Source organism: Vicugna pacos, chromosome 2 (genome assembly GCF_048564905.1).
Source record: "Vicugna pacos chromosome 2, VicPac4, whole genome shotgun sequence".
Lineage (NCBI taxonomy): Eukaryota > Metazoa > Chordata > Mammalia > Artiodactyla > Camelidae > Vicugna > Vicugna pacos.
In genome coordinates this window covers 80,224,694-80,243,240 of record NC_132988.1, presented here as the reverse complement: position 1 = coordinate 80,243,240, position 18,547 = coordinate 80,224,694, and the positions used below count along the sequence as shown (strand labels likewise).

At 36.7% G+C, this 18,547-nt stretch overlaps 1 protein-coding gene and 1 pseudogene across 8 annotated transcripts in view; both read left to right on the top strand.

The window, feature by feature from the left end:
* MAPK10 (mitogen-activated protein kinase 10) overlaps positions 1-18,547 on the top strand; it is a 441,578-nt gene that overhangs the window by 145,379 nt on the left and 277,652 nt on the right. The window lies entirely within an intron of this gene.
* LOC116276823 (U2 spliceosomal RNA) lies at positions 3,206-3,362 on the top strand (annotated as a pseudogene).

Below are 18,547 nucleotides of genomic sequence, written 5' to 3'. Positions count from 1 at the left end.
GAAAGTGCAGTAACAAAAGCAAAAACCAACAAGTGGGACTGTATTAAACTAAAAAGCTTCTGCGCAGCAAAAGACACAGTCAACAAAATGAAAAGGCAGCCTATGAAATGGAAGAGGATGTTTGTAAGTCATGTATCTGGTAAGGGATTAATATCCAAAAATATGTAAAGAACTCATACAACTCAATAGCAAAAACCAAACAACCCTATTAAAAAACAGGCAGAGGAACTGAATAGATAGTGTTCCAAAAACATACAAATGGCTAACAGGCACATGAAAAGGCACACAACATCCCTAGTTATCAGGGAGATGCAGGTCAAAACCACAGTGAGAGATCACCTGATACCTATTGGAATGGCTATTATCAAAAGAGCAAGAGAAAACAAGTGTTGATGACGGTGTGGAGAAAAAGAATCCTGTGTGCACTATTGATGGGAATGTAAATTGGTACAGCCACTATGGAAAATTGTATGGAGGTTCCTTAAAAAATTAAAAATAGAACTACCATATGACTCAGCAATCCCACTTCTGGGCATATATACAAAGGAATTGAAATCAGGATCTTGTAGAGATACCTGTCTTCCCATGTTCATTGCAGCATTATTCACAGTAATCAAGATAAGAAAACAATGTGTCTGTCGGATGGATGAATGGATAAAGAAAATATGATGTATATATAGATACAGATATATGTATATCTATATACTGTTCAGCCATGAGAAAGAAAGAAATTCTGCCATTTGTGACAACTTGAATGAAACTTTAGGGCATTATGCTAAGTGAAATAGGTAAGAAAGGAAGAGGCAAATACTTACATATTACTTATATGTGGAATTTAAAAAGCTGAATTGAACAAAGTAAAGAGTAGAATAGTGATTAACAGGGGTTGGAGGGTGAATAAAATGGAACGATATTAGTCAAAGAGTACAAACTTCCAATTATAAGGTAAATAAGTTCTGGGGATCTAATGTACAGCATGGTGATTATAGCTAATAATACTGAATTATATACTTGAAAGCTGCTAAGAGAGTAGATCTTAAATATTCTCACCACAATAAAGGAATGGTAATTATGTGATGGGATGGAGGTGTTAGCTACACTATGCTGGTAATCATTTGCAATATATAAATGTATCAAACCAACACATTGTGCACCTTAAACTCACACCATTTTATATATCAATTATATCTCAATAAAGCTGAACGAAAAAGCAAAGTGCAAAAGAGCAAAAAAAAAAGTTTCCTTCTCACCAGCTTTTACCAGTAGAGAAGTATGATTATATTTCTAGCCTAGCCAGGGGAAAGAAAAAGAAAAAGAAAAGAAAAGACATTAAATGTCTACCTCTTTGTAGGCTCAGATTTCTTCTGTATTTCTTCTGGCTTCTTGTGCTTTCCTGGCTGGCCTCTTGGCTGTGGGGGAAGAAAAGGAAAACTCCTTTTTTCATGATGTAATTAGCACTTCCCCTGGCACTGGCTCCTGAATTTCTGCCAATTCATTCTCCATGAGTTTTCTGCTAGATCCTTTCTTTCACACCGAATGGATTCCCTTATCAACCAGCTCTAATTGATAGGTGACAGAAGGAATGGTTGGACTAGATCTTAAAAAATGGCTTAATGTGGAGACTATAGTTTTTAATGTCCCAAATCAGCAAACATGACAACTACACGTGTTTTTGTTGGGACAGTAATAGCTACCTTCCACTGATTGCTGTAGGTCACATACTATGAAATGCTTTATACAAAAACAACAACAAATGAGCATCAAATTCAATGTGTCAGGATCATGCCAGACTCCTGAATAGGAGTTTCTTATTTAATCCATCTAAACCATTCTAGGAAGTACGTAATATCACTATTCTTATTGTCTTTTTTAAAACCATTTTTTAAATTTAAGTGTAGTTAATTTACAATGTTGTGTTAGTTTCAGGTGTACAGCAAAGTGATTCAGTTTATATATATATATATATATATATATATATATATATATATTCTTTTTCAGATTCTTTTCCATTATTGATTATTACAAGATATTGAATATGGTTCTCTGTGCTATATATTAGGTCCTTGTTGTTTATCTGTTTTATATATAGTAGTGTGTATATGTTAAGCCCTAATTTATACCTTATCCTCCCCATCCACTACTTTCCATAAGTTTGTTTTCTATGTCTGTGAGTCTACTTCTGTTTTGTAAAAATGTTCATTTGTAAATTTTTTGATTCCACATATAAGTGATATCATATGATATTTACCTTTTTCTGTCTGACTTACTTCACTTAATATGATAATCTCTAGATCCATCCATGTTGCTGCAAGTGGCATTATTTCATTCTTTTCTTACGGCTGAGTAACATTCCATTTTGTATATGTATCACAACTTTTTTATCCAGTCATCCGTTGACAGACATTTAGGTTGTTTCCATGTCTTGGCTATTATAAATGGTTCTGCTATGAACATTGGGGTGCGTGTATCTTTTCAAATTAGAGTTTCCTTCACACTCTCTCTACTTTCTTGTTCAAGGTCATAGGGTTAGCAGTCTATTCATGGAGATTTAGCCCAGGTAGCCTGTCTCCAGTGCAGGGACCTTTAACTACTATACTGTTCTTACTGTCTGGCTACTGAGATAGAGTTTGAAACCAGGACTTTTAACATCTGGGGCATATATTGTACCTTTAAGATTCCTTCAAATGGTGTGAAACAAGATTTCTATGGATTTGCCCTTCTCTACTTACAGACTGTCTTACTCTGAAATAGTTTTGCTCCTTTTCAAGTGGGGCTGAACATGGTAGGATCAAACTGTCATAACTCAACTTTAAAACTGAACTTAAAGAGATAATAAAGAGAGTTTTAAACAGTGGTAAAATACTTTCTTTGTAATAAATAACAATAAGAAAGCATCACCTTTAATGAAAAAGAATATGAAAATGAATATATATATTTACATGCATGACTGGGACATTGTGCTGTACATCAGAAATTGACACACTATAACTGACTGTACTTCAGTAGTAATAAAAAAAAAAGTAAGTGGCTTCCAAGGAAACTGCAAGGCAGCTAATCCCACCACTAAATTTTTCTTTCAGAGAGCAATATCTGTTACATGCTGAGTAACATCTTATACAATTAGAAAGCTTATTGTAATTTTTAAATGTGAATTGATTCAAACAGATTTATTATAGAAATTAAGTCAACTGTTAACCATATCCTAATCTCTTCTCTGCCTTTTGGCTAAAATCAAGTGTAGTAACCGTTAGCCACATCCTGATTTGAGTACATTAATATGGGCTTTGGGATTCAAAGTTATTTTCTGTTATGCTGTCATATCTTTGTGGTGACTTACTACCCAGTAAGTTAAACCTCTCCTCTACTTGAAAAAAGAAAGAAAGAAAAGAAAAAAAAAAAAAAAGGAAAGACAGAAAGAAAGAAAGGGAGAAAGGGAAGGAGGGGGGAGGGAAGGAGGAAATCATTATGATCCCTTGCTAATTTTTCCTGTACATTACTATAATAATGCTTTCAGGTGGGGGGAAGGCATAGCTCAAGTGGTAGAGTGCATGCTCAGCATGCACAAGGCGCTAGGTTCAATCCCCAGCACCTCCTCTAAAAAAAAAAAAAATGAACTTAATCACCTCCTTCCCCCAAACTTAAAAAAAAACAATAATAGACAATAATGCTTTCAGGGCTTGAAAGATGTCTGCTCCCTCTTAATACGACATTTGTCATGAGAAACTGTACTAAACATGGATGTGGGAAAGAAATGCATTAGCGGAAGGGCACCATAAGAAACACTCAATAAAAAAGAGAAAAAAAATCAGTTAATAATGTCAGAGAAGAGGTGAGCTTTTGTCAGAAACTTGTCTAATCCTAAGGCGTATCATTGAAATTTCTAACACAGCGACAAAATAATGATAGGTTAGCAGTAACTTTGCACATGATGTGATTGTGAGATGTGAGAAATATATGTTTGTATACGTGTGTATTATTTGTGTATTAGCAACACATACAACAAAAGAATTAGCTGCATCATGTTTTTCAGCGTTTTAGTTCCCCATACTTCTTTACATCTCAGCTAAGTGCTTTTTTGGGTAGAAACTATAAAATTTAATATGTATTATGGAAAATTTTAAATAAATGTCTTTTAAAGGTATTATCAAGTTTCAGTTCTTTTCTAATATTGCTAAGCAGAATTAGCTGTTTCCTTCTCTGTGTCCTCATTGTACTAGTTCATGCCACTGCGACAGCATCTGTCAAAATATATTACAGCTCAGGAACCACCTCAAACTGTGAGGACATAAAGGCCAGAGACTGGCTTGCTCATCTTACACTCCCAGCACCCATTAGTGCACCTACTGCATGTTAGGTGCTCAGTACTGGACTTGTTGAATGAATGAATTGATAAAGCCGTATTGGGTGCAGGTTGCAGTTACAAGTGATTCTTGCCCTCGGACTACTCATGGTACAAAAGGGGAGATTGTATATTGCTTATTAATAATAAAGGACATTAATACTGGAAGTAAAAATGTGTACTAAGTAAGAATCTTGACTTACATTTGAATTCAACCTTAAGAGAGGCAGAACTGTGCAGTGACTAGGGTCATGGAGTTCTGTAGGTGTTACTTGGGTTCAGTCTCAGCTCTGCTGTTTGCTAACAGCCTGACTGAGCTTCCGTCTCCTCATCTTAAGGGCGGATATTGATAATAATACTATCTACCGCATACAGTTGTTATGAATTTAAATGAATTAGCTCTCTTAGAGTGGTGGAAACAGCATCTGGCATATAATAAATAGTCATAATTATCTTTGGACTTAAAAAAGTATTTAGAAGTAATACACAAGATCTTGGGACTTTTTTTTAAGGATTTAGAAGTAATATACTGCGGGCATCTTTCTTGAAATAGCTTGTATAGAATACTTAGTGTTGCAGTAACATAGTGGATATTTACTGTCTCATTACTGTGAATGGGTGCATTTTGAGTTGTTTTCCAGAAGTGGTGGGAGATTTATGCGCCCTTTCATTTTGAAGAGCAAAGTTTCCCCACAGATTATGCAAAAGTGGACACAGATGTGTGGAGATACTGATTCCCCTCAGTCACTGGGTTATGCCTGAGGGTGGCCCAGAGTCCTTGGCTGTTGTCTCAGCTTGGTGCGACCTCATCCACTGTCCCAGAGCATCATGTGGGGATTGTTTTCTGTGTGAGCCAAGATCTGGTAAAGGTTAGGAAGCTCTGTCATAATAACTCTGAATTTCACTTCACTTTTTAAAATAAATGGGATCCTACTCAAGATAGAAAATGTGCTAGAATGTCAAACAAATACAGTATTTTCGCCTGGTATCCCTTTCCATAGATAATTATGTTTCCTGAGTTTTTAGTTCCCAAGTTTGCTTCATCTTCTTTTTTTTTGGCTTTTATTTATTTATTTATCTATCTATCTATCTATCTATCTATCTATCTATCTATCTATCTATCTATCTATCTTTATTAAGTATAGCCAGTTTGCAATGTTGTATCCATTTCTGGTGTAAAGCATAAGGTTTCAGTCATACATATATATACATAAATTCGTTTTCATATTCGTTTTTTATTATAGGTTACTACAAGATATCCTTAAGCCTACTAAGTCATGGTTTCCCAACTTGTAAAAATCATACACCACTGGGGGTCGGAGGGTATAGCTTAGTGGTAGACCATGTGCTTGGCATGCACGAGGTTCTGGGTTCAATCCCCAGCACCTTTGTTAAGGGGAAAAAATTATACACCACTGTTAATTTAAAAATCCTTTTTAATATTATTTGAGATAAAAGCAAACATTTTAAAATGAAAAAAAAAAACCAAAGGGTAAATAATTATTTTACTTTCAAACTATACATGTTTTCCTAATTTTGATATATCCCTTGGAGATATATCCTGTCTTTAAAAAATCACTAAATAAATGCTTTAGTTTTAAAATAGTGATAAACTAAGTAAGTATGAACAAATGACACATTATTATTTGCTCAAAGAGAAATAATTTCAAATATCACCAGTTCCTGTTTCTTTTAGTTTCTGATGTTCTCCTTTTTCACTAACATGTTTTAAGTGTTATGCTCTTAATGTTGCAATAATAGAGTGCAACTTTAATACCCGTTAAGAGGTCCTTCGCCTTATGTGAGTTAGTGAGACATAAAGAAGTTAAGAAAGATACTTAAGTTCACATAGAGAGTTACTATAGAACTTAAGTCATGTCTCTATTATTGTCCCTGGTGTCACGGAGAGCCTTCAGATTTGTTTTCATTTTCTGTCATTCTGCTTTAAGTCTCTGAGTATGACCAAGACCCACAGATTTAATGATAGTGTCTCACAGAGATTAAGTAAAGAATACTTATCTTAGCATCATGACATAGATTGGTTCTTTGCAAAGAAGCTGAAAATATTCCTTGATTCCTTCATAAAAAAGCTGTGCTCAATGGAACAAAAGCTACTGCAGTATTTAAAATATTCAGCTGGTTAATGTTTGCCTGGTAGTAGTTCTGTTAGAAACATTGCTTTCTTTCTTTTTGATCATAAATATTACTGTTATAGCTAATCGTAAATGGTTTTCTCAGCTTATGAAAGTTGTAGGATTGTCAAAATCAATTTACATAATCAAATTTATGATTCTATAATATATTCTTTTCCTTTTTATTTGTAAAGGTTAGTAAAGCATTTCTTTAAGAAAAAAAGCAAACTTGATATAAAAGAGGAACCTGTAAGAAATAAAATAAGATGGCCAAAAATTTGAGTTGAATTTATTGAAATAAATAACCACTGGTTTATGTGGTAGGCATTTCAAATTATCTTGTTAAATTGTCTCAACTTTTAAATCAAAGCTATGCTTGAAGGAAAAAAGTTCCATTTATTTTTGTCTCTTGATAAAAGGTCAAAATATACCTATTTTTTATCAACACATTTGAACTTGATTTCTATTTAAAGAATTTTAAATACATATTGATAATCCTCATTAAATCTGGCAAGTGTGCTTTGCCTTGAAGTCAGCTTCTGCAGGAACTCATGTTCAAAGATGTAAGTCTAACTCCAAAGGCCTTGAATAGCAGACTACAAAAACTTAGGTTATACTTTCTGTGTACAGAAATCTTATATGTAGCTTGTCACGGAGCAAAAGTTCCTGAAAGTAATCTTTGTACTTCTCTCCATCTCCCCCAGTTTCACACTCACATTACCTGAAAACTGGGTTTGCCTCTTGGTGAGTGTTGAGCCAAGAGACACAGCCAAGTCAAAGATAGGAAGAAGGAAGGATTTTAGTACTTGCAACAAATAAGGAGAACAGGGGGATATTTCCCAAAGCAGTGTCTCTCAAACCGCTACTTGGGGGAAGTTTTAAGCTAAAGATGCATGCATATTTAGGAGAATTCAGCGTAGAATTGGGGCAAAAGTCATTGTAGGTTGACAGAGCCCATGTCCTTGTTGACTGGAGCCATGAAGGCCAGCATGGGCCAGCATTATCCATTCTCCGGCTTCAGCTAGTTAGGTGGTTGTGTGCTCAAGGGGGTTTGAATCCTGTAAAACAGCTCAGGAACGTGCATCAGGCTAATCTTCACCTTTGAAACAGAACTGGGAGTCTTAACAACTGATTTTTTTGTGTATCTGATATGGTTAAGAAATTTCCTGGCTTGGTAATAGCTGTATGCTCTTGAACATTCTGTTTTTCTTTTAAAAATCACTACCTACTGAGACTTGTTCTTCTGCATGGACAAGCATTGTGGCCAGGCTTAGATCACAAAATGGCTTAGCCCTAAAATGGCTTCTCTTATGTCAAGAAAGCTACGTCTGGTTCTTCGTCTCTGGGGACCCCCTATTCTATCTGCCTATAATAATAACTGCTAGAAACCTTTCCTGTCCTTCTAAAAAAATCCCCTCCCCAACCCATTGTCAGTGTCCACTTCTTCTTCACCCCTCTCCTCTTCTGAGCCAAACTGTGGTCCTTCCTGCTGCTCAAAGTCCCCTCAGAGAATTTGTTCATTCATTCAGCAGGCATTTATTGAGCACCTACTGTGTATCTGACATCATCCTTAGTAGTGGGAATGGAGTGGAGAATTATAATCCCCATTTTATCTGTTAAACATTTTTTCTTTTTCCAGATTACAAAAGATCCAACTCAAACTGCCTTATCAGGTAGATAGATAGATAGATAGATAGATAGATAGATAGATAAATAAATAAACAAATAAATAAATAAATAAAAAGACTTAATGGTTCATAAACAGACGTGACTCAGTTCAGAACTCAAAAGACATCCTCCAAATCCACTCTTCTACTCTGCTTCCTCTAAGAGTGTCTCCATTTTCACGTTCTGCTATCCATCTTTGCAAAGCTTCAGTCTCACAGCATGGTGATAGGCATTGCAGCATAAGAGATACTTCATTTCCCTGATGCTGCAAAGAAAATTTTGGAATTGAGCTTATTGGTCCTGATTGGCCTATTTTGTTTCTGGTTCCCACTCTAGAAATCACCAGTGTGGCCAAGAGCTGGAATGTGCTGCCTGGCTCAGCCTATGGTTGCTCTGTTCCTGGATCCCAGAGGTAGAGTTAGTTTTACTTGAAGCAGTTGGGCTGAGAATGTGAAAAGGATGGTTGCTCTGGAAGGAAATGAGTGTGAATGCATTCAGGGTGGTCAGAAGACAACAGCCCATGCCACTGGTCTAATTGCTTTCCCCCTAGAGGACCGATCTCCCCTCCCCATGTTAATAGACAATATCATCTATCTTGTTGCATATACATTTTTTGCTTCATCCAGTCTAATTTCACATGCAATGCAGGAATTTCTTCTCCTATATCCCCAAGAAATTCAAACCTTCATTTGAGGATCACCAGAGAGAGAGTTCACTGCCTGGGGAGGTAGCCTGACTCTCTAAGCCATAGGATTGGACCTCTGTCATTTTCTACTCCACACTTGGCTGGATGTGGAGTTACAAAAAAAGCTGTCAGTCTTAGAGTAGATAGTTCTATTATTTTTCAATCATAATATAGTTGAAAAACTTGCATGTAAACATAGGCATGGTATTACTAAAAATTGAACTATTCTAGCTAATATGAACAGATGATAAAAGTCTAAATTGTTTCCATTTGCTCTCATCTTAAAGGATAATTATTCAAGCAGAACTTTTTATTACAGTTAGAGTGGTGATCTATGATAATATTTATAGAGCCTTGCATTCTGATGACATGCAATTTTGAGAAATTTAAATATTATTTTATGTGCTTAAGGAAGAAGCCATTAAATATACAAATAGGCTTGAATGTAAATTATGCAACTCTAGTTCCATCTTCTTCAATTTCATAACTGGTTTGTGTATAGGCTTTCACACCTGAAAATAAGGCCAAATGTGGAGGAAAAAGGGCCTTTACTAAACAATATTCTAGTATTTTCAGAAAGGTTGCACTGGTAACACAAAAAGATACAATAATGAAACCTCTCAGATAGAAATTCTGTGGCGCGTGCTCTAAGAGCCGGTCTCTCAAAGAGACAAGCGTGGGAAGATACCAAGGGTGATATCTACATGGACAGAGACTGGTAACTTTATTTTCTGGCCCTAAGTGTTTTGAAAGACACTAAATGTCGGACGGCTTGGGAGGGGCTATAAAGGTCTTAACATACAAACCACGCCTGCTGTTTATGTACGTTTGCATAACAAAGCTAAAGTAGCAGAATCACTAGTTCCAGACAGAATCAAGATTTCCCTAGGGTTACACAGAAGTCAAAGGTGGAGTCAGAGGACTAGGTCCATGTGTAACCCCACAGGAAACATTGTTTAAACTCGTCTTCTCTCTGGAGGAAATTTATGTAAGGGCAGAGATGAGGCTTTTATCTGTTCATTCATAATGCAGCTTCCTAAAGAGTAGCTCACAGCAGCTGATGGTTGGAGAGAAGAAGCCTGTGAGAGATATAGCCCTGCTTCCCTTACATCAGGCGCCCAAGGATATAAATATATATATATTTGTAGGATGTATATATATAAATATATATATATTTGTAGGATGTCAGTTAAACCATTCGTCACTTGTACTTTGTTTTTCTGAATAAGAATCAGTTGCATAAAGCAGGTATACAAAGGGTTTTTTTCTCTCATAACAAGGGGTACCACTGTTTAAAAAATGCCTTCAGCTTCAACACCAGTCTAGGCATTTTATCTAGATGACAAAAGCTAATATTTGGAAATTCAGCCAGGAAAAATTTTAATATTTGAAAATTAATAGCACAGACATTATTAACTCAGATTTAGTATTTTTGGTCACATTAGGTTGTAAAGAAATGTTGTAAAAGCTTAACTTTATTCTTTTTTTTTTAAGTTTCTTTTTGTCATCAACCTAATCATCACCTTTTGTCCTTTGGAAAGTTTTTAAACAAAATTCAAGTGAGAAATCAGGTAGATGCTAAGTAAGAGGAAAATAATAAGCATCTTGACTTAGGTGTAAACTTCTGATAGTAGCATTTAGTCACAGTGAACTGTGACTTGGTCAAGACTGTGCTCTTGGTCGAGACCTTTTTTCCTTTTACTCCTCTTAAAAGATTTTACATTTCTTTTTTCTCCCATCAGGATATAACAGATGTAACATTTAAGTTTTGTTCTAGGCATGATGAGACAATAGATTAGTGATTCTCAGTGGGAGAAGATATGCCGCGCTTCCCCAGGAGAAGTTTTGGAAATTTGGGACTTTTTTGTCTTTTTTGGATGTTGCAATGATTGGAGGAGGGTCCAACTGGCCTTTAACTGGCTGGGAAGGAGGCTAGATGTTTGGCGGTGTGTGGGACAGCCTACACAGTGAAGAACTGTCCTGTCTCCTGTGCTGCTTTCGAATATCTCACAAGTGACAAGTCTTTATATTTTGTCATGATTTTCATATATACTGAATTTTCTAGGAATGCAATTACTGTACAGGTAGAGGAAAGATTTTATACAATCTTTTAATGTTTTCAGAGTTCCTAGGGGTTGGTAAGGAATTCAAAATATGTTACTGAAGGCAGTATTGCTTGTAGAATTTGAATTGCCAAAATGGATCATTCTGCCTTAATAGCTGTTGAATCCATTTTGAAAGGACCCTTCTCTCTCATCTATCCAACTCTGAATATATTTATTTATCCCTTATTTTAAAATGACAAATACAGAGAAGAAATGTTGACAATATTCATTTGAATATTGTCTTTTCTTAAATCCAAGTTTACTCATTACAAGTGAGGGCAAACACCTGGCCTCTTCCTTTTCTTTTCTAATGGAGCCACGCCTGAACATTTAAATACTGAAATGTATATTATTTTACTATATGTATACATAAAATATTATTTCTATTTTATTTCACAGTTGATGCATTGTATTGATTCTTTGAAATTATATAAATAGGTAGGTTTAATTATTTATAAATTTTACTCCATGGTAGTAAAGGAGGGTGACAAAAAGATTTATTATTAAATATGTGTATTAAGTTGGATGGGATTGAAAACTACTGCAATAGATCTGCCTATCAAAGTAATAAGCCAAAAATGCATAATTTTCAAAGAAAAAAAGATTTTCAATACTTTTTGACACCTTAGTCATTGCAAGAATTAAAAGGAGTCAAAATGTGGAGAGGGGAGAGAGAATTTGTTAAAAAAAAAAAAAAAAAGGATGTCTTTGGAGAGGACTACAGCTTTTAGGTCCCCACTCTCCTTCCCCAGGTGACTTGGGCAGGATGCTACCTCCACTTTGGGTCCAAGGAAAGAAGCTTCCATGAGACCACTTAGAATGCTTGAAACATGTTCCCTACAGTTGGAGACATATATCCTTCCTGACATCTGAGAACATGAGAGGAGCTGGAGGGGGCTGTCGGAAGGACAGAAGTGCCGTGTTTTCGCTGATTTGCATTTTCAGAGTTTGTGAAGTTAGTGGATGCATGCCTAGATATGGGTCCACGAGGGAGAGAGAGCCAACACAACGCTTTTTCACATTCCACCTTAGCCTAGGGGATCACTGAGGAGGACACAGGATTCCAGCAGGTGAGGGTCTGTGTGGAGTGGTTCCGTATCTAAGGGCTAGGGGGAGGGTGGGGGATTGTGAGCCAAAAGCAATGGATTTGTACCTGTCAAAGAAGCTCCATAGAGCCCCCAGCTGTGCCAAGAAGAGAAAGAGTTAGCCTTTAAGAACTGGCAGGCCCAGAGTGTGAGCTGCCCAGCAAGGCAGGTAATGTCCTAACTTCTGTATTTCATCTCCCTCTTCTTCTAATCTGGGGCTTGAGATTGAGGGAGGAAGTGAGTTGGAACAGAGGACAAAAGCCAACCCATACTCCTTCCCTAAGAACAGTGACAGTTAGCCATAGGTCTCTGCTGGGGAGGAGGAAGAGACCTCTCTCCTTGGAGTGAAGACTCAAGCGTTGATGACCATGGGATTGGACCTTCTAATTCTGAACTGAGACTTCTCATTTAATTAAAAGGGGCTGTATGGACCATTGGTTATGTAGGAGTGAATCAATAAGCAATGAGAACTAACTGAGATGTGGACTTCACCGAGGTGCAGAGGAAAAACTCCCCCCCACTGCACAAATGTTAAGGGGATTCTCAGGGCAAAAAATGTTTGTTACCTTCCCCAAAAGCTGTGTAATACATTAGGCAAACTCATGCTCCAGGTATAGCTCTTCCATTTACCCTTATTCTTCTCCTACTCACCTGCTGCCATTACCTCCTCTCTGATGATGTCCTTGTACTTGTCATTTACACTGTACCTGGGTGAAATAGTCCCAGCATGTCTGTGCTTTCAGTCTCTGTAACGATAAAAGAAAAGACCCGCCTCATGCTGAAGGATTTTTAGTCTCCTTTTCAGGAAGTAGAAGAGCTGTTTGAAAATGGACTTATTCCATCAATATATAGGCAAGAGTGTAATAATAAAAAATTATATTCTGTTGTAAAGAAGCAACACAGTCCTGTGTGTCCCCTCTATTCTCAGTACTTTACTACAGCACTACTTCACTTCTGACGCGAGACGTGTGGGTTTTCCACACATCAAGCAATTCCGTGACACCAGCTGGGTGTCCTACAACTTAACACAATTACGACACCGTCTGTCTGGAGGTAGCATCAGATCTCAGGGTTGAGGGCTCAGTCCCGCAAGGCTGCCCCCCTTTCACCATCTTCGCAACACTCATTCTTCAGACATCACTCCCAATATAGGTTGTTACCCCTGCTTCTGACCTACTAAGTATAAACTGAAGGTTCCCACAACCTCTTCCTGGGGTTCAATTAATTTTCTTAGAGCAGCTCACAGAACTCGGGAAAAAGAATTTACTTACTAGATTACTGTTCAGTATAAAAGGATATAATTAAGGAACAGCCAGATGGAAGACATGCATAGGACAAGGTAGGGGGGAAGCGGCACGGAACTTGCACGTCCTCCCTGGGCACATCGCTCTCCCTGCACCTCCATGTTTTCACCAACCTGAAAGCTCCCAGAACTCTGTCCTTTTGTTTTTATAGGAGGTTCCATTACTTAGGTGCAGTTGGTTAAATCAATAGCTATTGGTGACTTCACTCAATCTCCAGCCCCTCTCCCCTAGCAGGAGGTAGGGGAGCTTGGGGTGGGGCTGAAAGTTTCAACTCTCCAATCAAGTTTGTTTCCCCTGGCACCTTTCAACAGGAAGAACTTGTTTGCTTGGTTAAGCCTGGGAAATCTAGGGTTATATTTTCAGAGTGCCTTCTGGTCTCTTCTTATAATCCTTTCAGATTTTCTTGTTTGTTTCACTGTTATTATATATCTGTTAGCCAGAACCTTAAATGCTTCTATGCAGCCACTGTCTTATTAGATGCTTCAAAGAGAAAACAAAGAGAAATGATACGATTCACTCTCAAACCAAAAAGCGCATACCTACAAACAGAACAATTAAGGTGCATCAATAACAGTAGTGAAGATCTGGACAATTCTTGACGGTTTCTTCTGCAACTATGGCTGAGGGAGGAATGAAAGGCAGCTTTAAAAATAATAATTCCCACACTTTTAGTAAAAGACTAGTTGTTTTTTAGCCATGGTAACAAGAAACCACCAGAACTGGTTTTAAGCCTATTAATCAATCAGTGGCAACTCACCTGAGTGAATATACTTCTACAGCCCAACCAACCAGTTACAGCTCCTCACTTCTGGAAGTCAGCCAGACTCACTCCAATGAACATGTTTTAAAGATGAAATTGTTACCAACAGTATGACCTAAGCAGCCGTGCTTCCGCAGTTAATATCAACCCACTTCTGCCAGTCCCTGAACTCCATGCTTCCTGAACGTCCGTGCAGTATCTGTCATCTGTTCTGCTTGGGGACCTTGTGCGTAGGCAGCATAGCTCTCCGTAAGCAATAAATTTAGCTTTGAGGTGTTATTTCAGATTCTGCATAGTGGTATCATCCTTTCTCTCACTATCATATCACCTGAATCTCATCTGCACTGAGATGCCAAATAGCATAGCGGTTATGAACCTGGACTCTAGGCTGATTCTGCTTCACTGTGGCTGTGTGATCTTGAGCAATTTGCCCCAGTTTTTTTCATTTGTAAAATCAGGAGAATTAATAGCATCTACCTGACAGCGTTAAATTAAATATATGAACAACCATAAGTGCTTTTTAGATATTAGCTACTACTACTATTTCTTGCTTTTATAAATACCTGGCAGAAGTTCAAAGTTAAAAGGAGGTGAAGAGTTTCACTATTTCTTTACAATTCAAGGCTTTGCTTGCACTTTTCAGCATTAACATTTTAAAAGTATAACCTTAATACTTTTAAAACTTGGACAAGTTGTGCCTATGTGTGTGCATGCTGCATACGTACATACATACGTGTATCTCTGTCAATTTGAAACTATTCCCATTGTTTGAGGAATAACTTGTCTTCAGACTACATTCACAGCAGGAACAAATATCTATTTAATATAGTGCATACTAATGACACTGTAGTATTATTAATGAACAGTTGGATGTTTGTTACTAAGAACTAGCATACTGAGTTCTGTATTTTAATTTTTGCACTAAGCTTATTACATGTATTACATCATTTTATTCATTCATTAATTCATTTAACAAGAATTTATTATGTGTCTACTTTGTGCCAGATAGTGTTCTTGGGGCTAGAAATGAAATGATGAGCTGTTGTGTTGAATACATTTCATTCATCTGTATTTCTTTCTGAAAATAGAAATGTCATGGAGATAATTTGTATTATTTATTGCTATTTTTCTTTATGTGTGTTTACGTTTTTTACTTACACAATGAAAAATGATTTGAATGTTGTTTTGTTACATGAATTCTATTGCCACCAATGAATTGACTTGTTATTCAGTAACACTGGAAATGCAAAGAAAGCTGGGCACGTTTTTGTGACATCAAGCTTGTGGTCAGAATTTCCAGGGGCAGCAAGTCACAAATACTAGTTTCTTGCTCTTTTAATTCAAGTTCCCCATAAAGACTAGTAAGTAAAAGTCATCTCATATATCTTTTGGCAAATAACTGAATTGAATCTTTGATAATCTTGTGTTCACTTCTTAATTTGTACTACTTGGTGTTAATATTTGTTAGTTATTAATTTTTGAGTCATGCAGAAAAGTTAATACTCATGTGCATTTTTATATCCTTAATAATAGCTATAATATGTATACACATTAACTGACAAAAATAAATAGCATACAACGCCATGTGCTAACTGGCGTGTTTTATGTAAACCGTATGTGTAATTGACAAACACATACCTTTTTTTCTGAAATAGTTCAGATAAGTTACAAGTTACAATATACATCGTGGCTTTTTAGGTGGATTTTCTAACGTGGTTACAGTGCAGTTATTACCTTCACAAATTTACATTGATAATCTACCATTTGTTTAGTAGTTTTATTATTTTTTAATTTTAAACTTTTTTTCTGCATATATGTGTGTATATATTTAAAATAACTTTTAAAGAAGCAAATTTCTCACTATGTTAAGTAACTGCCTTAAACATTAGTTATTCTCAAATAATACACTGGACTTCATGTAAATAATAATCAGCAAGACCCAGTTAAAAACACAGATAACTGATATTAGGATAGAGTCTAAAACATAATTTAGAAAAATACAAATTGGAGAATGTCAACATGAATTTTGTAGCTCGTTTTTTTTCTTTTTACTTTTCTTCTGTCGCATGAGGAGAGTGAAAATAATAGCTTGCAAACAAGGTGACCAAGGTGCTCCCTTTGCTTGGTTGAATAATGTGTGGAGATTGGACAGAACACTGTGGCAGAGGCAGGCTCAGTGGTTCCAAGACAAGTGCTCAGCGACTCTCCCTAGTCCAAACCTCAACCTCGAAAACAAATATCAGGAAAGATTTTTTATAAATAAGATTCTGAGTGAATTGATAAAATTAAATATTGTGTGATTTGGTAAAGGCTTGCACCTAAATCTTTGTTTATTGTGAAAGGCAGGCCTAATTTATTGTTTCAAGTTTAATACACGTCTGTTTGAGTACATTTTGGTAATAATACCCAAAAGCAGGAAATCATTGGTAAAATTTAGTAGAATCAGGCTGGTAGAAATGCAATTTAGTTCTTTGTTTAAGCTTGAGGGACAACCTCCCTGACTAAGGCCATTACTGCTGCCCCCCAAAGTACAGCCAAACAAGTGCAACTCGACCAATGCCCTGCTTGCCTCTCCCCACCCTAGCTCCAGTCATAGAATTTATAATAAGATACACTGCAGCTATATGCAAATCCGACTGGGCTATTTCTGCAGAACTTGTCCTCTCCATAGGCCCCTATTCTAAGCCATTTTCTCCTGTATCCCTGGTTTTTATCTTGTTGGATTCATGCCTAGATTTTTTTCTTTCTGTACCTCTTTTTAATTGAATAGTCTTTTTAGACCGCCCTCTTCTCTCCTCTATTGAAGTCTTGTGTTGAGTGATGTTCCACATCCATCCCAGTCTCCTGGCCTTATAGGATCTCCCAGGATATTCTGGGAGTTAGCTCAGTATGTATCTTCCTATACCCTAATAGGATACATAAGCCCAACCTAGATCTCAGAGCCCCAGACCATTCTGTTATCTTATCTGCAAAGTGGGCTTTCAATAGCCAAGACTGAAATCTTCATGTTTCAACCTGTAATATACTATTTCTTCTTGTTGGCAGAGAACTTAAATTGCAGAATAAACCTTTTGTGGTAATCTCTACAGCCAATCAACAAATATTTGCTAACCAACGATAAGTCAGATATAATGCTAGGTATAGGGTTTCAAGAGGGCCAGTCTTATTTACTTATTTCCCTCCCTGCCTGAATTCTGAATAAGTTAAGAAAAAAAAAATAGCACAGCAGATGGAAGCAAAATATTGCCTCTATTTCTCATAGAGCAAGACTAAAGACAGATTCATGAGAACCCCAAGTGGGCTGGTCAACTGAATCTTAGAATTAGAAATACCTACCCATATTGGTCCCTGCAGTGCTATACCAGGATAGAACTTTCCTGCACAGGGACTTCGGTCCCAGAGGTGAAGTGAAAAACATCCTCTTGCAGTTAAGGAGCTCCCAAGACAGAGAATGGTGTAACTGAGCATGCCCAAGTGTTCTTCCCAATTTTCATTTCTCTTACACGAAGTGTGTGTAAAGGGACAGGGAGATGCTTAGGGAAATACATCTCCATGTCAACCAGGAGTGGGTTAATGGGATTTCCTTCTGATTGAATGTACTACGGATACAGTTCACAGACATGGTCTCTCCCCTCACAGAGCTTATAAGCCAATGGGGGAAAGCAGATATTAACATATAATTACAAATGATGAAATGGGATGCACGTCTTTTGTACTTTCAGGGGGCAGAACTTGAGTGATGAGTCGGATGTTTTAAAAATATTTTTTCTGCTACCAGTCCTTTTGTCTGTCTTCACCTGGATGAATACTGTGATCCTAGGCTTTCATTTCTGTGTGCTTTAGTCTAAATGTCCTATTGCTACTCATAGTCTTTCTTTACATTAGACACAATATAATAAATTACTTAATTTTACTAAGTTATAACCACTTTCCAGTCAGACACCATGGTGGTTATACCCAGATAATGTTCATGGAGGATTGGGTGTTCCAAAATTTTCAGTTTTCTGTTCATAGACAGTCTGTTAATGTACCCCTCTCAGGAGCTAGTCATATTCATTGCATGTGGATTTTCACAAGTTTAAATCTAGGTTTGTTTCCTTACTTAAAAATTCTTGGGCAGCAATTCATGGAAACCAAATAGATTTTTAGAAATTACCATTTTTTATCAGTTCATATTAAAGACATGTGATTAATTCATAAAGGAACAGTGATTAAATAGTTCATAGTATAAAGAAAAGGGATGGCATATGGGAAATACTATCAAAGCAGTGAGACAAGAGAAATAACACTGCTGAAGTCAAACACAGTATTTTTTTTTTTTTTGAAATTTCACTAAGTGTGATGAAACCTGTTGGAAAGCTGGTGTCATTTCTGGTGCCGAGTTTTACTGCATTAGATTTTAAACAGATAGACTAATAATGGTTGTTAGATTGGTAACAATAATTAACAGTGATTGGTAGATTAAAATG